General features: G+C 40.8%; 1 pseudogene; it reads left to right on the top strand.

Moving 5' to 3' along the window:
- Window positions 1-23,221, top strand: part of LOC141417475 (junctional cadherin 5-associated protein-like) — a 91,296-nt pseudogene that overhangs the window by 46,058 nt on the left and 22,017 nt on the right.

A 23,221-nucleotide genomic window follows, 5' to 3' on the forward strand; every position in this document is an offset into this window, starting at 1 on the left:
GCCACCAGCACCCGGCTCTAATAACATTTTTAAGAATGTTAAATGTTTCAAATCTGTTGTATCTAATATTACTCTAGCGATGCTAGCTTTCTTATGGTTTTGCTTTTACTTTCAATTTATTTTTATCTTTTTTTTTTTTTGAGATAGGGTTTTTTGACATAGTCATGGCTGGCTTTGAACTTATGATTCTCCTGCCTCAGCCTTATTTTTATCTTTGGATGTAAAGTATGTCTTTGGTAGATAGCATACAGTTGGACCTTGTTTTTAGTTAAATCCAAACTGGTACAACTGCCTTTCCATTTAATTATTTAACGTACTCACGTCTAATTTGTTATAAGGTGGTGGGATAACATTCAAAGTGCTAAAAGAAAAACAGTTTCAAGCAAGAATCTCCCATCTAGCAAAACTACCTTTCAAAATGAATGTGAAATGTGCACATACCATTTTACATTTTGTTTCTGATATGTATCATCTTTTCTATCCTTCTACTCCTCCTTTGCTGGTTTCTTTGCATTAAGTAAATATTTTCCAGCATAACATTTTGCTTTCCTTAATAAAATTTTCACGAGTCATCCTTTTCCTTTTATCCTTTCTTCGTATGTATAAAGTAGATCCCTCCCTCCATCTCTCACTCCTTCCTTCTTTTTTTTTTTTTGGCAGTGGTATTGGGGACTGAACCCAGGACCTTGTACTTGCAAATGGTCTACCACTTGAGCTACTTCCTCAATCTCTGTTTTATAATTAGAATGCTTAGTGCTTAGTCCATATTCATTTAATATAATTATTGACATGGTTAAATTTAAATCTTATGTCTTGTTACTTACTTTCTATAGCCCCATTTGATTTTCTTTTTTCTTCTGTGCTTGACTTTTTGGATTAATTGAGCATATCTCAATATCTCATTTTACCCCCCCCCCCTTATTGGCTAATAAAACTGTTTTATTTTTTAATGGCTGCTGTAAGATTTAAGGTATACATCATCTTCAGTTCATTAGTGTGCCTTCAAGTAATACTACATCACTTCAATAATGTAGCACTTTTTTTGTTTGTTTTTTGGTGACACTGGGGTTTGAACTCAGGGCTTCGTGCTTGCTAATTATCACCCTACCACTTGAGCCACTCCACCAGCCCAATGCAGCGCTTTTGTATACTTCCAAGACTTCTCTGCTCTTTCTGGCCAGAACTTGAACATCTCACAGATCTCCGTGAACTGTGGGGTTGTTCATTTTATAATTCTCTCATAGATGCTCTTTGCCTGGTCTCACAGAGTTTCTCTCTGTCAATGTGTCCAAGATGCTAGAAGTTCCTTATGCAGATTTTTAATTCTTGCTTTTCTAGCTTACTTGTCTCTAGTATCCTGCACACTCCAGCTGCCTGTGCCTCTCTGAGTCTGACCTCTGTCTCCTCTGCTTAGCAATTCGGCTTGAGTCACCCCTCACCCCCCACCCCCAGTCACAGTCTGTAAAGTAGCTGCAGGACGAAAGCTGGGCGGTTATAGGCCTTGCCTTATTTCACTTCTCTCCAGTTTATAGCTCTGCTTTGTCTGTTGTTCAATGTCAGAAAACAATCATTTCATATATCTTCTCTAGTGTCTTATTGTTTGTTGCACTCGGGCAAGTCCAGTACCAGTTAGCGCCCCATGCCCAGAAGCAGTAGTGTTCTTTCTGGTTGCATTTCTATTTCTTACAACTTTATTTTTACATTTGCTTACACAACTACTTTCCATTTATCATTACCATGTGGTTCATTGAAATCAATGTTGATACGTTTCTTCTAATGATTACTTTCCTCTGTTGGTCAAATGTGGTTGCAGACATGCTGCTCGTAGCATTTTAAAAGTAAATACGAAGTTTTCTCAGACTTGTACTACCAGGTCTATTATTTAGTCAAGATGGTATTTACCTTATTTTCATTATTAGTGAGCATTTAGTGTCTATAGTTAAGCCAGGCTTTAAATCGATAAGAATGTGATACAAAAGAACAGAAAAAGCATTCTCTCTGAGTGACTTCAGTATTGTGGAGAAGTGTTAGCTTTGAGTCCTGTCATGGGAAAGAAATAGACTCATGCTACCTTTATGGAACCAGTGAGAAGCCTTTCTTAAGATTTTACAGTAAAAAAAGAAAGCATGTTTCATGCATGTTGTCTTCATAACTAGGAAATTTTATATAAAATTTATATATGTATAAATTTTAGTTCAACTTTACTTTCTCTCTAACTACTGTTACTAGAAACCAGGATTAAATGCCCAAGTGTCAAATCACAGGTAAAGCAATGAATGTTACTTATCGCACAGCCATGGGAAACACCAAATACCTACTTAAGGGCTTAATATTTTAAAAACCTTTTTCAGGTACTGTTGGCAGGAATAAGACCCTATTCTTACTGATAAAGGCTCATTTATGCAATCCTCTGGGCACATGACTCTTAGTGACTCTTTTATTTCTTTTTTCTTGAATCTGTAGCCTCAGGAAATTCCATTATCCATGAAATTAGAAATAACTACCAGTTTGCTAAGAAGAGCTAAGAGTCTGCTATAAGTAAATATTAAAATATATAATAAAGCTACTGAAATTAGAGCAGTGTGATCCTGACACAGAAGCACATGGACAGATAGATGATAAATTTTGCCAGATAGATGAATGGACAAGAAGATGGGCTGGAAATAAACCCATTCTTATATGATAAATTTTGTATTTCAAGTCCATGAGAGAAGGAAGAAATACCAGGAGTTAGTGTGAAGACAAGTGGAGCACCATTTAGGGGAGAATTACATTTTTTCCTTCTCCCTATTTCTCCCCTCCCTCTCCTCTTTTTTGTTTTTTAACAGATGAGTTTTGGTATGTTGCCCGGGCTGGACCCACACTTTGCAATTGGATGATTTCCTCCCACCTCAGCCTCCTGGGCAGCAGAGACTACAGGTGCCCACGACCATGCCTGGCTGAGAATTACATTCTTATTTCATAATACCCACACAAAAATGCCCATGTGGATTACAAAGCTAAACATAAACATTAAATGCTTAAGATGAATATGCTCATACATTTGAAGGAGAGGGAACTAAGGCCAGAAAACTTAAAGTAAAAGATTAACTCATGTTATTTGCATGCATGTGTCTGTAAGTGAGCATGTTAATTCAAAGGTGAAAAGAGCTACCCCAGACTCTGAGCTGTGGTTATTTTTAAGGGGTAGCGGGACTTCTACTTTCTTTATTTATGTCTCCTTGGGTTTTCTGCTTATTTTTCTTTTTACAATTAGTGTGTGCAATATAACTAGGACCGTTTTTCATTAAAGAGAAATTAAAAAATGGATATTGCCACTGAGCTCAGTGTAGAGTTCAGCAGTAGGGCACCTGCCTAGTATGGCCAAGGTCCTGGGTTCCACCCCCAATACTGCAAAACAAAACAAAAGAAAAACCAGATATCACCCATGCATAACACAATGAAACACAGTAGCTAGCGTTTGCTGAGAGCTGATTATATACCAGCCCCGTTTTATGTGGATTTACACACTTAGAGCCCACCACGACCCATGATAAGTCCTGTTCTTATTCTTATTTTAAATAGGAGGGAAGATGGTTGAGAGAAGTCATAGCTAGTAAATGGTAGGACTATATTCATGCTCAGACAATCTGGCAGCAGAGCTGAGATTTTTTTTTTTTTTTGATGGTAGTAGGGTTTGAATTCTGGATCTCATGATCCCTAGGCAAGTGCTTTACCACTTGGGCCACACCCCCCAGCCCTTTATGCTTTAGTTATTTTTCAGATAGGGTCTCCCATTTTTGTCCAGGCTGACCTTGGAGAGATATCCTTCTATTTAACCTCCCACTTGTAAACAAGTGTGAGTCATCATACCCAGATTTTTTTTTTGAACAGGGTCTTGCATTGTACCCCAGGCTGGTTTCAAACTTGTGATCCTCCTGCCTCAGTCTCCTGAGTGCTGTGATTACAGCTGTTGAACAACGGTGCCTGGCCTCAGAGCTGAGATCTTAACTATGACACTATATTAACTCTCAGGACAGTTGTTGCCTAACCACAGGCATAATATTGCTTTTTCAACAGGTACATGTTCACTATGCTGAAACCTGACAGAATACCTAGTTATAAACATAGATTGAAAATAAATAAATAAATAAACATAGATTGAAATGCCTATCTGTTTTCATCAGCACCAGAAAGATTTATCTGAGACAAAGCGAAAGACTTTCTCAGTGTTTCTCAGTGTTATTCTGCAGTGGAACTGTTTATGCCTCACCTAGGAGAGTGAAGATAAAATTAATGCCTTCTCTCTCATGCAGCTCATGACAAATCGTAATCATCATTTTGCAGATATTCTCAAACACATGGGATATTTGAGCCTGACACATAGTCTCTCCTTTTTGATCAGAGAAAGTTTTCATAGCCATCTTTCTGTTGCAACAGCAGGTTAATACTTTGATTTGGTTTTAATATTTTAAAATATTTTAAAACCAAGAAAAAAACTGCCAACTTAAGAGAAACAATTTACAGGACTCCCCCCCACCCTCAGAGCATCCTAGGATGAACAATTAACAGTTGACAAATTCAATCTATATCATAGCCATTGATAACAATATTTATTTCTCAATTATCAACAAAAGCAGAGAGGTCATGCCCGTGGAAAGACAATCAGGCTGAATAGAAAGTTGCGTTTTGACAAATGCTAGTATAAAGGCTTCTTGTAAATACTTTCTACTCACTCTGCATAACCAAATGAATATTTATTAGGAGTTATAAAGACAAAGGAAAAGAAGAGGTAGGCCATGTAGTTTATATTGTATTATAGCTCTCCCCCTGCCATATAACAAATACATTGTCAAGTTCACATGTATGTTGCTTTCTGTCTTCCCTGGGGATTTTGAATCTGACCAGTTGAGGTACACTGAGACAGGTTTAAATGCATCAATCTAAATTCCCAAGGTCAACACTGATCCTCTGCTGCAGTGTGAATTCCTTCAGCCCTTGCCAGCTTCCCTACAACCCAGAAGCCCAAGAAGGGTTGTAGAAAGCTCAGTGTGCAGTCACCCACTCCTGAGAAATTTGAGTGTTCAGTGATCGATGAACAGTTTTTCTTAGCAAAGAGCATTGTTTATGTGGAGATTTGTGGGAAACAAGGGTCCATGGCTTTCTTCCCCATTCTCATCACAGTCAGTCTGAGCTCCTTAGGAGGAAGAGAAGGATTCCTGATACCTACAGGGTGCCAGTCACAGTGGGGATTGTCCAGTGGGCGAGCTGCTGCAGAACACTGAGCAGAGACCATCATTATTTATTCAGTCAAGGTGGAAGGTAGTGCAGAAGTAGATTGGGGGGTGTTGACAGTAAGGTTTAGGAGATTGCTATTTATAACCTGATAAATAAAGAGTCATTGAAGATACCCTTATGAAAAAAAGGCATTTTTTTCTTTTTAAAATTAAAAATGGGTTGGTGAACTTATTGTTGGGTTGCTCAACCTCGGCACTGTGGACATGAGAAACTAGGTAATTTTTCACCGTGCAGAGCTGTCCTGTGTATTGTATATGTTTGGCAAAAGTCCTGGATTCTCAGTCACTAAATACCAATTGAACTCTCCAGTTGCAGCAAAAATGTTCCCAGACATTGCCTAATGTTTCCTGCGGGGCAAAATTGCCCTGGTTGAGAACTGGGGGAAAGGCTGGAGGTTAAATGCTCAGCTCAGAGGAAGAGGAACCAAAACAAGGTCTTGGATGAAAGAGACATCATTTGACTTCAGAATAGTGACTTTTATTACTATTGTGTTGAGCTCAATATAGAAGTGTTGTGTGGTACTGAATTAAAAATCTAAGGGAACAATTTAATGAGGCATTCCTGTTTGTCTCTTCTGGAAAAATATGAAACTCACCCTTGCTTAGAGAAAACTGAAGCTGGAGTTGCCAGGAAAAGGCCATGGCCAGTTGTCTGAATATATTTATCCTTTATGTAACTGGAAATACCAAAAATAACAGGCACCTTTTAATGAAAATTGTCATTTTGTGTTCACAAAGCTTTTGGTTTATTGTACAGGAGAACATTTTCTTACAGTTACTGCTGCAATTCCTCCCTGCTGAGGAATGTATTGTAAAAATTCATGCTGCTACCCTTTGAAATGTGCAACTAGAGGTTGTTACATCAAGTCAGTTTTCAAACAGGCATGGGGAAACAGTAATATGAAATACACATCAGATGCAAACAATTTGGTTTTGGCTTCAGCTAACAGTGAGTTCACTGTATCCCAGTGGTGTTGTGGCAGCATCTGGTGAAATGTAATTGTGTTAGAGCTGTTCTTGGCCTAGTTGAACAAGGCAAAGATTTGGCAGGGTTTGTGATGCCTATGGTTTGTTGCCATGGTTTCATTTTCTTAATCCTTTTTACTTTTTTGTCCATGCAAGAAATAAAGTTTAGCCATAATCCCCACTTGTCTTTGAGTGTTGATGACTGAGATGTGTGGATGTTTCTAGGTAGATTTCCATTTGAAAAAAAAATGTTTTTTGGTGTTCTTTATGCTGATGACAGTGAGAAAAATTTCCTGATTAGGCCATTTAGAGGTGTTATTCTCAGAGATTGTGTCCCTTGGGGCCATTCTGCCACTCTGACCCCTCACATCGTTTCAGATAGACCAGGTTTCACTTGTATCATTAAAGGGGTTGGTACAAGGAGCAGAGAATCCAGTAATATTTTTCAGAGTTCGTTCTTAAGGTTATAAAACATCCTGTGTAATTTTGCATTTGAAATTCACATTTTATACCCCACCTTGACTTTGGCACAGTGAGAACTTCAGCAGCAAGCATCCTGTCTTCCTGTGCCATTTCAACCTCCCAGGATCATTTCTGTTGAGGAGAAGCCTCCCTAAGGGAGCATCAGCTCTGATGGCCTCTGGGCTGGGTTTCTAGCAGCCCCTTCCCTAGCTTTCAAATTCTCAAAGCAAAACTCCACCATACTTAGGGCAGCAGCAGGAGCAAGTGTAAACCAATGCATGCATGTAGGCTGTTGGTCATCTGGAACAGGGAAGCACTGTTGTATGGGCTGTATGGAAAGTCCTGGCCTCTCTAGTGTTCCCTTCTTGCCTGTTTATCATTCTCACCACTTCTCCCACATGGCCCTGTCTCTTTCTCCCTTTTCTTCTCTTTCCTTTCTTCCTTCATTTTCTACATAACGTAACAGTAGCAAAGTATCTGCTAGTAATCATGGCTTTGTGTGTACTTTTGGTTCTTTTTAGGATGCTCTTTAAAGGAAGTTTGCCAAGAAGGTGAGGGAAGTACTCTCTCAAGCAGCCGCTTGCAAGCCTGTGAGACAGCTCCTAGGTACAGAAGAGGGTCACACCCATCTGTGAATCAGTGTGTGATTCCATCCCCTGGGGAGCAGTCAATAGTACACAAAGCTGTTGGGCCAGACTGCAGGGCCTTAGCTCTGTTGCTCACTAACCTGATTGCCTTGGGGTAATCTGCTAGCATCTGTGCCTCTGCACACAAGGATGATAACAGCAAGTACCCTCCTCGGGTTATGGGAAGGTTAGAGTAGTTATAAATGTCAAGTGCTAGCTCATAGACCACAATCACCAAATGTCAGCTACAGGAATATCATTGTCTTTGTCCTCAAGGACCTTGCAAACTAGTTAGAGATGGGACAACACATGTGAAAGGATTACAAAAATCAGTTGTAAACATTTAAGCATTAGGGTGTAAATGCCATGGGAGTTTAAAGAAGGATGAAGTTTTTCAGTGTCAACAGTGGTCAAACAATGTTAACAGAGAGGGAGATTATGTCAGAGCTGGAAGGTTGTTAAGTCAACATATATTAAGCATTTATTACATCTACTGATTATTCACACAATCTTGTGTTTACCATATGATATTCATTTTCCCCATCATGTTCCATGGATCTGAAGAGGAGGCACATTTATGATCTTTGTGCTAGGCAGCCGGCTAAATGACCCTTCCATACACTGGACCATTTAGTCCTTTCAGTGACCTTAGAATTAGGCTGTAACATTTCCATTTTCCACAGGAAGAAGTTGAGGTTCCGCAGCGGTAGTATGTCTAATGTCAAAGCACTACCAAATGGTAGGGTTGAGAATGGAGCACAGGTTATCTGATGGCAGATCTGGCAAAAGGAGTACACAGGGTGTACAAGTCTGGCAGAGAGGGAGACAGAAAGAACTAATGAGATCAGTAGTCCAATGGGAACAGAGTGTCTACTGGCAGTCAGAAATAAATTGGGATTGCTATGGGGCGGGGGGAGTTTTGCTTAAAAAGGATGCCACAAACCCAGTAAGGTGTTTGGGCTTGGAAGTGGAAGCTGATACCAGTCCCTGAGCCTGGAAGTACGTGACAATGAAACATGCACTTACCAGTGGCGGGAGGTGAATGGGCTAGTGGAAGGAGGGAAGGCACACTTTCGCTCGAGGGAAGACAACCAAGCAAAAAGAAGTAGGAGAGGTACAGGTGTGGGAGAGGCCCAGACTATGGGTAACAAAGAGAATAAACAAGGAAACATGAAATCTGTAGTATCCCTTAAGGAAATTTTGGACAGGTCTGTGTGACAGGTTAAATGAGACAATAAATGAGAGAGAACAGACACCATCTAAGATTTCTTTTTCCCAGAAAAATGGTGGTAGCTCTGACAAGGAAGGGGAAATTGGGAACACAGGTGGGGAAGGATTCATTTTGAGGGGATCCTATAAATGCTGGGCAAATGGAAATTGGAGCATATGTGAGAGGCCAAGGCTGGGGACAAAGATGTAAGAATCAGCCATATAGTGGGAAAGGACACATTGCAATGAAGTGGTCATGGTCATGGGTAGGAGCCAGATGAGGGAAAGTGCATGGAGGGCACAAGAATGACTACTTTGGAGGGTTTCAGGATCATTGGGTTTCTAGAAGGGACAATCTTCTGCAGGAGACAGGTCACTGCAGCCCTCTGAGGCTGCAGGTTCTCTCTTGCCTTCCTGGAACAGGTACAGCGGGTTTACATGGTCTACTGTGTATGAAAGCGTAAAGACTAGAACATGACAAAAGCACGTTTCATGGTCACTGTCTTTCAATCTCATCTCCAGAAACACATGTAGCTCCTCAGAGTATACCATTTTCACAAATTTCTTTATATTGTGGCAAAATCTTTGATGGGTTAAGGATTTCTTTTTATTATTTTAAGTCAGTGAAGTAGGAGGTATACAGTTAGCAATTCTTACAGATTCCTTTCTGGTCTTTGCCCACACAACTATCACTTCCCTGAGGCCCTTCTGTTTCTGGCCGTCGGGAACAACCACTGCTCTTACTGGCAACAGAGTCACATGCTGTACCTGCTAGAATGGGGCAAGTGCCTCCAGAAGATTCCCCTGCTGTGGCCTCTACCACACACATCCCAGCCAACCCACATACCACCCAGATAACTCAGAGGGGAGAGACATACCAAGGCTGGTTTTGTTTCATTAACAAGATTAAAGTAAATTTTGAGTTTTATTTTTGTTGGGCGGGAATCATTTTAAAGTATTTTTTCTGATTATGAAACATTCATTGTAGGAAATTAGAAAGATAAACAGAAAAAGGAAATTAAAAATGATGCAATTTTTTTTAATGTTATAAATTGTCCAAAGTTGTCTCTGTTAATAGGAATGAGATCACACTGTTTAGTAACTATTTTAACATTTTTATTGTGGTAAAATACATACAAGAATTTAGCATACTAACCATTTTAAGTGTACAGTTCAGTAGTATTAAACACATTCATCATGAGGTACAACCATCACCAACATTCCTCTGCATTTCCCTTTTTGCCTTTAAAGCTGAAATTGTACCCAGTAAATTATAGTATCCCATTTCAACCTTTCCACAGTCCCAATTCACGCACGTCCTTTTTATTGGCACTTCTGGAGTTTGCATGCTTGTTAGGTAGGTGCTCTACCCTTTGAGACATACCTCCAGCCTCTCAATTCTACCTTTGTCTCTATAATTTTGAGTACTCTATCTCAAGTGAGTGGAATCATACAGTATTTATCCTTTTGGGACTATACTAAGAAATATTACTTTAAAAACTTAAAATAACATGGCGATTTTTGTGCTATTAAATACTATTTTAAAATGTGATTTTTCTGAGACAGGGTATTACATAGCTAAGGCTGTCTTTCCTGCCTCAGCCTCCTTCCTACTGCTGGGACTGCAAGTGGGCACCACCATACCTGGCTTAGAATGTGATTTTTAATGGTGCATGATACTCTATTACATGGATCACAATTCGTTTAACAATCTGTTGTTAAATACTTTGGCCATATTTTACCTGCATAGCAGTGTAACAGAGAAACAGAGCTGGCCAGGAGGTAGGGATCAGAAGTTAGAGGTACAGAATAATGTTTCCTGGGGCAGTCTCCAGAAGACAGAGTTCACTCAGGTAAAATCTTCCCCTAGTTTGACTTCTCTTCTTGATGTAGAATGTGGCCCCATGTTCACCGCTGCTGTGTATATCCCAAAGAGCTATGTCTTTAACCATACTCATGATTCTTTTGGACAAATTAATTGAAATAGAAACACAGGATTAACAGGTTTATTATAGTCCATGGCTTTTGATAAGTGTTGCAAAATTTGGCATTCAGAAAATTTGAATCAATTTATATTTTTAGGAGCAATGGAAAAAAATGCTTAGTTTCCTGAGCAATCTGATCAACTTTGGGTGAAAGCTTTTTAACAAATTTTTTTTTTTTTTTTTGGTGGCTCTGGGGTTTGAACTCAGGACCTCACGCTTGGTACAATTTGAGCACTTTGCCAGCCTGGGTGAAAGCTTTTTTAAGCAGATTTTTGAGCAGGAATACTTTTAACTGCTTAAGTTTACTGAATTAAGTTGTGCCACAGATATCCTGTCAAGCAATGTTTCCTACTTCTGAGTTTCTTTTGGATGGTTGTGAACCTGTTTGGGTTGTTTCTTTTTAAGACGACAGTATCAGCAATAAGGAGTAAAGTAGAAAGTACCAAGAAGAGCTGGTGGAGTGGCTCAACGGGTAGGGTGCATGAGGCCCTGAGTTCAAACCCTAGTACAACCAAAAAAGTAAAAAACAAAATGAAAGTTCAGAAAGTACCAAGATAGGGTATTACAGTCATAGCTGAGAATTCAATGATTACAATATTGAGGATGGTTTAGGTGTCAATGATTGCATTGGATGACGTTTTAGATTACAAAGTATGTGGACCAACATTTAAAAAATATGAAATTCGAGCTGGTGGAGTGGCTCAAGCAGTGAAAGTGCCTGCCTAGCAAGTGTGAGGCCCTGAGTTCAAACCCCAGTGTTGCCAAAAAAAAAAAAAAAAGAAATTTATAAATATAGGCACATTTCTGGAAGATGGACAGGGCCAATTGCCTAATTCTTTTGTAACAGATTATAAGAGACTCCTAGGTTTTAGGGAAATAGTGTCTTGATGTTTCAGTAGGATTTAATTTTAGCTCTCTCTCCATTCATGATACTGGCTGCTAATAAAATTTGGTAACATCAAAAATCTAGTTGTCCAAGCAATTCCAGTGACTTAACACTAGCAAATGTATATATTATATAAATGCAGCATTAGCTTTTCTCTATTCCCATGTTATAGCCTAAGTTGTGTCCCCCTTCCCTGCAAATTCATGCGTTGAAGTCTTAACTTCCAGTACATCTCAAAGACTGTAGGAAGCAGAACTTTAAAGTAAGACAGGGTAGAAAGGGCAGGTCCTTATCCAATATGATTAATGTCTTCCTGAGAACAGATTAGGACACAGGCAGACCCCACAGGGAGGACCATGTGATGATACCAGACATGACAGACACCTTAAGTAAAGGAGAACGGCTGTCCAAAGAAACCAGCTCTACTGACACCTTGATCTTGGACTTCAGGCCTCTACAACTTCTAATCTCTAGAAATAAATTTCTGTTACTTAAGCTACCCAGTCTGTGGTACTTTGTTATGGCAACCCTAGCCAATGAATGCATTGCATTTTGTTAATTTCTGATTTCACCCAGCAAAGTGTATCATTAATATATGCTTTTCCATTATCAAAGTCTTTCTGTAAAAGACTTTCTTCTCAGTTCTGTTTAACATGTTGTTATTCCTTGTTTCAAGAATACTCCAAATGGAATTACTAACTGGTATAGTTGCATTGAACACAATTTGAGAGATAAGTACCAACACTGTTACGAAGACAAAGCTCCTAAAAGTCCTCAAATGATGCTTTATATTTAAAATGGAACGCAGCATAAATAAAGATTGTTGGGGGTAAGGATTCAGAGACTAGGAGAGACCATTCTACTCAGTCAACAAACATTTCTGATCATGTTATGCCGCAGGTCTTATTCCAGGAGTTGGAGACAGCAGTGAGCAAAAAACCAAAGGCTTGTTGTCTTTCTACTGATGCCCTAGCTTTCAGATAAAGATGCAATACCTATTTCTTCTCTGTTCTACTCTACTTGCATTATCAAGCACCACACCTGTTTCATTTGATTTTCTGTGGAATCTGTTGGATTTGAATCAGGCCACTTTTGAGTTAGGACCAGGAAAATTCCAAGCTGTCTTTGAATGTGGGAGTCTGAGGCACAACAGGATGAAATTTGCATGGTTGAGGAGGGCGTGTTTCCATGAAAGCTCTACCTTACCAGTCCTGGCTGGCTGGGTTGCCAATGTGGAGGATGGAGCTCTGCAAACCACACTGTGGGCTCCCAGGAAAGGCTGTGTGAGTGACAGTGAGGTGAGGAAAGACTCACTTCCTGTCTTTACTGTTCCAGTTCCTGGGCAGATGAGCTCCATTTGGATGTAGCTGCTGTTTAGCAGGGGAAGAGCCATCTAGGGAGACTGTGCCCTCGAATGGCTAACTGTATGAGTACTATGGGTGTGAGGGTGATGGAGGTGTTCTATATCTTGATGGTTCCTTGGGTCCATTAATTTCTCAAGACTTATCACAATATATAATTAGAATGTAAACCATGATGGTCATTCTGAACTGGGGTTGCCAAAAATGTGCCAAATTTTGTATCTCCAAATAAAATTTTTGTAGATAAGTTATATTTTTATAGATAGTTAATTCTTTACATTTTAATAGTATGCTGACACTTAGAATTTCAGTCTCTTGGGGCTGAGACTGAGGTCCAAGGTAGAACCTGTGCAAGGCCTTGGGTTCAATTTCCACCAACAAAATCAATCAATTGATTGATGAGTCAGTCTCTTCCAGTGGTTATGTGAGTGGGACTGTGGTGACGCGGACATTCTCACTGTAGTCTTCAGAATACTGACTACATACAAGTGTGCATATATACCTATTATGAAGGAAAGAATCATTACAAAATATTCTTTAGGAAGACCACTCTTAAATATAACCCAGAATTTCTTTTATTCTTCAGATTCACCTCATAACCTTAGAGAAAAACTTAAGGCATGAAAACAGCATAGTATAATTAAAAAAATTCTTTATACATCTTTTGGATTTTTGGCTCCGGGTTTCTCACTAAGTCTCTCTAGAACACTAACACCTGAAATGATGCTTCCCTTTCTTGCTTCCAGAGAAAGGTGTACTGGTTATTTGACCATGGACCTTTCCCATGCTTACAGACTCTCTTCAATGGGGTTTTAGTTTGAGACCGCAGTAGATAACTAAGTTTTGTTGGTATAATTTTGTTGTATTGGTTTATTTGAATTTAAGAGATTTATCCAAATGCTTTGTTTATAGGTCTTTATTACCAATCAAAATAAGCTCCTATGTTGAGTATTTCCATAGAAATGTTGTATGTGTTGGATTGGTGCTCAGTCATGCCATTTAATTTACAGACCGCAGCTGCACTATGCATCTCAAGGGTGGATGATGTAAAGGAGAAGTTTAACCAAGCAGCGGGAGACCTGGAGTCCAGACTGGGCAGTAACTGAGCTGAATCTGGTCTACCAAGCAGGTACTGTAAGCCTCTCATCACCTACTTAGGACCAGGTTCTGAGGTATGGAGGTTTCTTAAAGGAATTTTGCCTACTTTATTGGGTTTGAAGTTATTTTTTTTCATTCTCCCTTTTGTACACCAAATATACATTTCTAAAAATCTTTCAAGTTTAGACCTTTGGAAAAAAAAATTTTTTTTGGCAGTAGTGGTGTTTCAACTCAGGGCCTTATGCTTGCTAGGCAGGTGTTCTACCTCTAGAGCCATGCCCCCCAGCCCTTTTTTGCTTTAGTTATTTTTCAGATAGGGTGTTGTACTTTTTGCCCCGGGCCAACCGTGAACCAAAATCATCCTACCTCTGCCTCGCAGGTAGCTGCAATTATAGCATGAACCACTATGTCTGGCTTATCTGTTGAGATTGGGGGAGTCTTACTAAGGTTTTACCCAAGCTGGCCTTGAACTATGATCCTCATATCTCAGCCTCTGAAGTAGCTGGGATTACAGGTTGAGCCACTGTGCCTTTTTCAATGGAGAGATCACGATTTCCATTTTGGAGATGTTACCTTTGGCAATGTTTCAGTCATTAAAAGGCAAAAATAAATGTTCATACAGCTCCCTTGCTTCCAGCTATAAGGAGTACAGCCTAGGGGAAAAGAGAATGGGAAAAGAGGAGTATGAAGTGGTCCTCAAAAGGACAGAATCAGGGCTGGGGTTATGGCTTGCCTAGTAAACACCAGGGCCTGAGTTCAAACTCCAATACTGCCCAAAAAGGGGGGAGGGGGATAGAATCTAAGTGATAGAATGGAAGACATCTTAGTTGAAGTGACATATACATCACTAATATAATCTTATAGTAAGATAAATAAAGTGGAAGGATAACATGTTCTATACTCAAAGGCAAAAACTGTAGCAGTTGATGCTTTTTAGCATAAGAGTTAGGATTGTGCACACCATGTCAAAATCCCAGGTTCCTCTTCTCCTGCATCAAAACCATGACTTCCACTTGCTTCTTGGTCTTACAGCTTTGGAGGTGGCTGGAGGTCCAGCTTGGGTTCTGTTCTGTCAGGAGCATGGATTTTATTCTACAATCCTTTGTTTTGGCAAAATGATGGTTTAGATTATCAGAGGAAAAGCATTTTAAGTAAAAGGACTTAGCTAGCATATTCTTTTTGGAGGGAAGAAATACATTATTTCTTTTGAAAATGATGCAGATGTAAAGTAAAGGAAAAAAAGGATGGAGGAAAATAAAATCAAATAACTTGTGTTAATTTGATGATAACCACTGTTAACAATCTATTTGTGAATCTCCCTAACATGTCTCTTTGCATATATATTCATGTGGGCATAGTGTTTCATGAGCAGGTCAAATGACACAGTTTTGTAATCCGCTTTTATCTCAACAAAATTTCATGGCTTGCTTTATAACAATAAATATAGACGCACATCCTGATTTTTATTACTTTAATTCATTGCATGGAGCAGAATTTACTTGATTGGTCCTAATTTGTGGGTATTTAGTTGCATTCAGTTTTTCACCATTAAAAATTAAGTGGCAATCTTTAGCATAATTTAACATCTATGAATATTAATATTCCTTTCAAATTTCTTTTTTTTAAAAATTCTTTTTAAATCAGAATACAGGCTTGTGATCAGAAAAAACTATCAGGAAGAGGGAGTAATTTTCCTTCCTGTGGCCTTCCCCTTTTCACAATATTCTAGCACAAACTTCAGTGGACCTAAGTCCTCTTCAACCTTTCTGTTTACACTCTTTAAACATAAATTTCTCACAGCAAAATTGTGAACTATACACTGTGGGAGGAGGGTAAGGCAGTGGGCAAGTGGTGTGTCTTCTCTGGGAATTTTACTGTTTCATCTTCTCCCTGTACTTGAAGCCTGTGTTTTCCTCCATAGTGGCTCCTGGTGCAACTTCCCCTCCAACCTCCCAGAGCAGTCCTGTGTAATCTAGCTCTTCCTTCCATCTCTTGCTCAGAGCTTACTGGGTGAGTTGAATTAGGTATATAGTACCAGGCTGATGTGAGAACATTTCCAGTATCACTTATCAAAGGCGGGATTTTAAGACAAGTCCCCCAAAGAGGGCCAACTGGGAATTCTGGGCACCCTGTTATGCAAGAAGGCAAAGGGGGAGGGCTTTGCATCCTTAGGTCACAGGAGTGAGGAGTGCCCCTACTTTGACCAGTCTGGTGCCATAGAAAGAAGAGCTATTCAGATGTTATGGATGACATTCTCAAATGGAAGACCCCAAGTCTCTGAGCTGAGGGTAAAAGAAGGGGAGGTAAGATAAAGACAGAAGTAGGAATTCTCATTTCTTTCTTTGTGTCACCCATTGTATTTCTTGGCATTTGTCATATAGTGACTATTCAATATTCATTATAACTTAGCCTCATATACTTTGCCAAGGTTGGGTTCCTAGAAAATGCAGAAGTATCAGAGCTAAGCAATTGGGAGAAGTCTCTGTGAGATCTGTAATCATCCTATCTCAGGCTGCTGAGCAACTTGGGGTATGGTGACACTACCTCATGCAGAACACCACATATATTACCAACTTTACCTGATAGACTAAACAACACCAAAAAAGTGTTAACACTGAAGCAATTTGGAGCTTGGGAAAATGACAACATGCTGAGTAGTCAGGGTTAGAGTTAGATGAATACAGATTTTCAGTTGTATAGTTTCCCTATGTTAGCGGTGCAAAAATTTATTCTGGTCTGCCATCGGGAAATGGAGATTGAGACCACAATTTATCTGGAAAGTATCTTGGTGTTGTTAGATATTACCAGTCTTAGTACTGGGACAAGTCTGCCTCCCACTTCAGAATTTACTTGAAGAAATGCAGGTATAAAATAATACATGTCGATAAATGCTGTGATACAGGCATGTAAAAGTGCTGTTAGGAGCAATGGAAATTCATCTAAACACAGCTCAGAGGATGTCTAAAAGTTCTCTATGTTTGGAATACCAAAAACGAAGCAATTATTAACATAAAACAGTGTAGACTTTCTCCAATATTATTCAGCAATATTTTATCAGAAGATTTAAAAATGTTTCTTTCTTATCAAAATGACCTAGAAATTCTAATTCTAATCAATCCTTTCATGGAAATAAGCAGATGTAGACAAAAAGATCAGCATATAAAAATGCTCATCTGAGGACTGTTTTCTATTAGAATGAAAAACAAATGAGCCTGGAAGCAAAAGGGGTAGGGGGAAGGGAGAAGAGGTAGGGGCAGCAGGAAGAGATAGCCCAAACCATGTATACACATATGAATAAATGAATAAACAATACAAAAATGAAAATCCATTAGGCAGGGAGGGGTTCAATAAATTATGATACACTAAACCAATGATTTGTAGTCACTGTAAATTTAAAAAAAAAACTTTAACTAGGATAGGGAAATATCTATGATGCTATAGAACAAAATGGAGGCCAGCATTTTTTTTTTTCTTCTTTAGTCCTGGGGACCCAGGACCTCTTGCATACTAGGGAAGCACTCTACCACTTGAGCCACACCCCCTGCCCTTTTGTTTGTATTTTTTGAGACAGTCTCTTTGAACTTGTGATTCTCTGAGTAGCTGGAATAATAAGCATGCGACCACCATTCTTTGCTTGGTTAAAATTTGTTAAATTTTACACATAGTATACTGTGTGCTGTGGCATCACCCTGGAGTCTTCTGCTTGCTCTTCCACAAAGCCCGCCAGGCAAGAGGCAGAGCCTCTGTTCTGAGTGTGCACACCACACTGTTTTTTTGTTGTGGACAGGTGTCCTTCTGCAGGGTTCCTCTAAGCAATGTGTTTCTTATGATCCCATGTATAGGATTGACATGCCACGTCCAGTTGGGTGGGAGAAATTGGAAACCCTAGAGTCTGCTTTTTTGGCTTTTATAATTGTGATGACAAGCTCCAATGGTGCAGGTTCCAAGTAGCGCTTATGTGGGAGCTCCAGGTACCTCCTTGACCCCCATACTTTACAACACTACCGTTTTCCTTACCAAGGCTGGAGTCCTCTTGTGAACAAGTGCTGCACAGGACAAACCTGGAGCTAGCAGAAAACTTTGTGTTCAAAAGAAAAAAAGCTGTGGCAAAACACAGTGTTCTGAGGAGTTGTGTGGCTGGGTCTATGTACAGACCACAATGATGTTTCTGGAAGACAATTCCTTCAAATTTGCCTCCAGCATAGGAATATGTTCAGCTTAATTGGTGGATCTTTTGCCAACTGAATGCAGTCAGTTGTCTTGCTGTTTAGAAGCAAATATGGGCCTTGAAACCTAGAGGAGCTGTCATCTGCTTCCTTTCTGCTAGAGTTTTCAGTTTGGGGAGGCAGCTTTTAACTGGTCTTGCTGAGCTTGACCAAACTAAAGGAAGAAAAGTTTTGATTTTGTTGAGTTACCAGGTGCTGCCCCAGCAGGCGAGGGCTGCTGCCTACCTGCCCTGCATGGCTTTCTCTACCACTTTCCTTTCAGTGTTTCCTCTTCATGCCTGTGTACATTGGAGAGAGGACTGGAAGATACCAGTTTTACCTATGGGTTAAGATTCTCAGAGGGAGCAAGGAAGAGTCACTGCTCCTAGGGTACATGGAAGAGGAAGGTGGAGATTCTGTATTTTGCTCTTTGAGCAGTGGGAGAGAAGCATGCTTAGCCACATGCTATGGGGTGTCAGAGGAGGCAGTGGAGAGAGCTGGGTTTTCCTGGGGCCTGAGAATCTGGGAGCAGAGGCATGTAATTGAGAAGCATGTCTAGTAGGAAGTCTTCCTGCATCATGTGGAGCCATGGCTCTGGAGCCCAGGAACTGAGGTGGCCCTCCTTGGGGTGAGTGAGGAGACAGATGTGATCCTGACACCCTTTTTAACCCTTTTTATCTTTTGAGATGTGTCTCACTGTGATGGCCAGGCTAGGACTCAAGTGATACTTCTGCCTCTTTTTTCTGAGTAGCTGGAATTACAGGAGTGCAATGCCATGCTCAGCTTTGATTCTGATGCCTTAAATCAGTAGACTGGATGGATGCATGTTGCCAGAAAACAGAAGTGGCTTAAAAGACAGCAAGATACCAAGTAGACCTCATCTAGATACAGGCTGCATTCTTCAGAAGTTATCAGCATTTGCCCTTTTGCATAATTCAGATTCAGGATTGCTGCCCTTTTCTCTTCCTCTCAGCAGGTAGTTTTGTCATGGTCATAGAGCACTGTTATTTGGCCAGTACTAGGGGGTCGTTTATATTTCCTGTACTCTAAAGCTGGGGTCTACAGCTCGTTGTGACTGGGGCATTGCCAACTTCCCAGCGGTAAAAATCATTTGCCATCCAGTTCCCTAAATATAAGTTGTAACTCAGACCCCTAAGACTGTAAGTTTATCTGAGTGCTCTTGAAGTGGGATTCTCCTTGAAGTTTACAAAATTATTAGGTTTTTTTTTTTTTTTGTCTTCAAGCACTATGTATTTTTCTGTTTCCAAACAGTCTGAGGGTGGCCAGTTCAGTTAATTTGCAGATGTAATCCCTCGATTCATGTTTTCTCCTTTAAGACCACTGAACCTGGACTGGGATGTAGCTCAGTGATAGAGTGTTTTCCTAGCAAGCTGGAGACCCTGGGTTCCTTCCCCACCATCAAAAAGGAAAAGACAAAAAATCTTGCCAAACATGTACTTAATTTTTATTGTGTAGGTTAACCAAACCACATTTGTATAGTAGTTGTTGCCAAACCATTCTGGAGGGTGTTTAGCTGAGCTGGCCTGGGATTGGAGGAGCACCTGCAGAATTGCTTTCTGTGGAAGTGGCACACACAGTGTTTGGGCTCAGGTCCTTCACAGATGGCTTAGGCTCCTAGCAGATGTGCTGCGGAGATCCACTTTGAGTTGCAAACAAGTGTTATACAGGTGGATTTTGGGAACCCAGCTCTTTTGAAACTATACATGAATTTCATAAAGTTCCTGTTTTCAGTATGCAACAGTGTGCTTGAGGGTAAGGCCTGAAAGGCATCTTGGAAGTGAAGGTCACATTTAAACACCCCCACAGTGGTGAGATTGTTATGCTTCATGTGCTGTGAAGGCTGTGGGATGCATGTCTGTCTGCTGACTGGGCTTTGCTGTCCCAGGTGCCTTACCTGCCAGGGATGCCCATGTGCAACTTCTTTCAGGGGGCTGCTGTCTCGGGTTACTCTTTTCTCCTCCTTCCCCTCACCCCCTACCCCAGGTAGGCTGGCCCTACAGTTTGAGCCATGCGCTCAAGTCCTTTTGCTTTAGTTATTTTTCATATAGGGTCTTGCATTTTTGCTCAGGGCCACCCTGACATGATTCTCCTACTTATGCCTCTTGCATAGCTAGGATTACAGATCTGAGATACCATACCTGACTTATTTGTTGAGATGGAGTCTCACTTATGTTTTGCCTGGGCTAGCCTCTGACCTTGATCCTCCTGATTTTCCCTTTCAAAGTAGCTGGGATTACATTCACGCACCACCTCATGTGGCTATTCTCCCTCTTCTGAAGCCTTCTGCCCCTCCGTTGAATTTGTATCATAAGGTGGTGAGGGGATGGAGGTATGATCACAGATCCTAGCCTGCCTGCTGTGTAGCTGGCACACAAAAGATGCTTTGAAACTCAAGGGTTAGCATGTCGCTGTCAGAAGGCTAAAACTCTGCAGTGGAGTACTGACAGGGTATGAGTACCTGAACCTCCCCCTTAATAGATCCCAGTTATGCTGTCAACTCACATGGGGAAGAAAATCTACATTCATTACATTGAGAACCTTGGGGGGAGCATTTTTCTAGACTTGGGACACTGGCTGTGCCCAAGATCTACCTCCAAATTGGGGTTTGCCTTTGTTTTGGGATTTATATGCCTCTAAAAGAGAGAAAATTATATTGAAGCAGAAGTTCAGGTTAACTGTTCTTGAGGTTATATGGTTACACGGGATATGTGTGGAGTTGGAGCTCACTAAAGCCTCTAGGCTGTGCCATAGGGTACCCACCCCCTCATTCCCTCCCTCTTGTCTGATTTAAGCCACATGGCTAGCTTTTCTTTTATATGTCATATTCCCTTCTAGTACCATGAATCTGATGTGGACAGTTTTATAGAGGAAGCATGTAGGAATTTGTGAAATACTGAAAACTTTTTTCTTGAGGTTGGATGAGAGGTGGTCTGTCAGTCTCCCTGGGAGTGCAGGGGTTTCCTTCCTCTTGTTGGAGGGATGCTGTGGTTACCTCCTTCTCACCCCAACCCTTCCTTTTGAGTAGATGTTGTGGGCATTTAAGTTGGTCTCAGAATTAGTTCACAGAGAGAGAAGGTGCTTTGTATCATGGTGGGGAGCCTTCTAAGTGGTCACACAATTGGAGGGCTTGAAGGAACCTCCTAGACTTGTTTAGGAATACTCTTTGTTGTGAAAACAGATTTCTGTTTGAGAAAATGAAGAGTTTTTCCTGACATCTGTGCCCACACCGCCAAATGAAAGAGCTATCGGTGGATATTTCCAGAGTTATTCACTGTTTGTTAGAAAATTGGGTGTAGGAATACTAATGGTGCAATAGGGTTAAAGTAGTAGTGGTAGTTTTTGGTGCAAAAAATGTGTACACATGCATGCATGTAAATGCAAAAAAAATACCTATTGAAACTGTTCCAGGAATCAGGGGAGGGGAGATAAAGGGGAGGAGAGGAAGGGGCGAATTCAAGTATGACATAGTTGATACATTGTAAATGCCACAGTGTACCTCCACCCAGCACAACAATAAAGGGAAAAAAGAGATATTTTTGATGAGGAGAGCTATAAGCACATGAAAATGAGGGAGTCCTGTGGTGCTGCTGCCCCCTACTTGGTTTTTCCTCCTTCATTTCGAGTTTGAAAACATTCAGAAGGAATGTTTGGTATTACAGTTACGGCTATCAGACAGTTGCTGTGGAATCCCTAGCATGAACTCCTAGGCTGTTGTGTGTTTCTTTTTAACTGTAGGTATGCTGCTGTTGCATTGATCTGTTATTTCGCTTTGCACTTTATTTCTTTTGAGAGAACAACAGGGTGGTAGGGAAGATAGGAGTCTTTTGAATGTGTACTTTGTGGAAATCTGTCTGAAATCAAATCAGCTGTGCTCTGAAGAGTGTGGAGAGTCATCCAGAATGGAGGTGCAGCAGCTGACAGGGCCCTTGCCCAGGAGACAGTGCAGTTTCTGTTTGTTGTGTAATTTTATGCAGAGTGCCTTGGCCTCTGACCTCCAAGTTTGTCAGAGGGGAGTCAGGGAGCTGAAGGGCAGAGGTGAGTGGAGAGGTCTGTGTACAGGTTTGCTCACATGAGAGAGGAGGCTTAGATGGGTTTGTTTGTGATAGTGATGATTATCTGTCTACTTAAATCACTATTGATTAGGAGACGATTTTTGGAACCCTGGAATCAGCCAGAAGCTCCCAGAACACTCTGTTATTCCCACACGAAACATCCCCTGCCAATCTCCTTCTCTAGCAGCTACAGCAAAAATGTGTTTTGCCAGGAGAAGGATCAAATTTGAATTTCCCATAGTGATTTTTGTGGGATATGGCTGATTTCAAGCAAAGGCATCTTCTTTTCTCCATCTGAAATATTTATCACTCAAAATTAGCAGAGTGATACAGTGGGAAACAGTGGGTTGAGGGAAATTTGATGTCTGAATAGAGAAGAGATAAAAAATTCCTAGCTTTACTGGAATGTGTTGAGGATGGGCTAAGCAGAGGCTTAGAGTAGAAGTTGATGAAAATAAATCAGATTGTTCATTATTAATGGCTCCACTTACAATTTTCCTTCCATTACCCTTCTTAATTCTTGTTTTTGTTTTCTGGTTCTGAAAAAAAAACAAACATAAAGAATCTTTTTCTTTGACCCAGACCCGGAGATGAACGTAGAAATCAGATTTTCTGTGTGTACAACGTTTTCCTAGGCACAGAACCCAACTACATTAAGAAGTCTGTTTCTTCTTCCCAAGGTCTGCTAGACTAGGCATCACACCCAGGAGTTCTCAGGCTGCTGATAGGGGAGAGCATGGGACCTGGGCCAGCCACCTTGTGGGGCCAGCCTCCTGATGGCAGTCTACCAGCCACTGATCCCTCCTGAGTGTTGACTGCGGCCGTGCCGTCCTCTCCAGTTGTGTGCCATGAGCTCTGTTTGGTGAGCCCAGGTCAGAACAAGGAAGGTTGAAAGTCTGCACTGCCCTTTTTAGGTTCTCTGTGGGAGAGGCCACTGTGCTTAGCCAGGTGTGGGTGACAGCATGCTGCCACCACAGCTGCTGTCTGGGTATCCAGGGTGAGCAGTTGCACACCAGGTGCTGGCCACACACACTGGGTATGAAGGGACTGTAGACAGCTGGGAAACAATACCTG

Source organism: Castor canadensis, chromosome 15, assembly GCF_047511655.1.
Source record: "Castor canadensis chromosome 15, mCasCan1.hap1v2, whole genome shotgun sequence".
Lineage (NCBI taxonomy): Eukaryota > Metazoa > Chordata > Mammalia > Rodentia > Castoridae > Castor > Castor canadensis.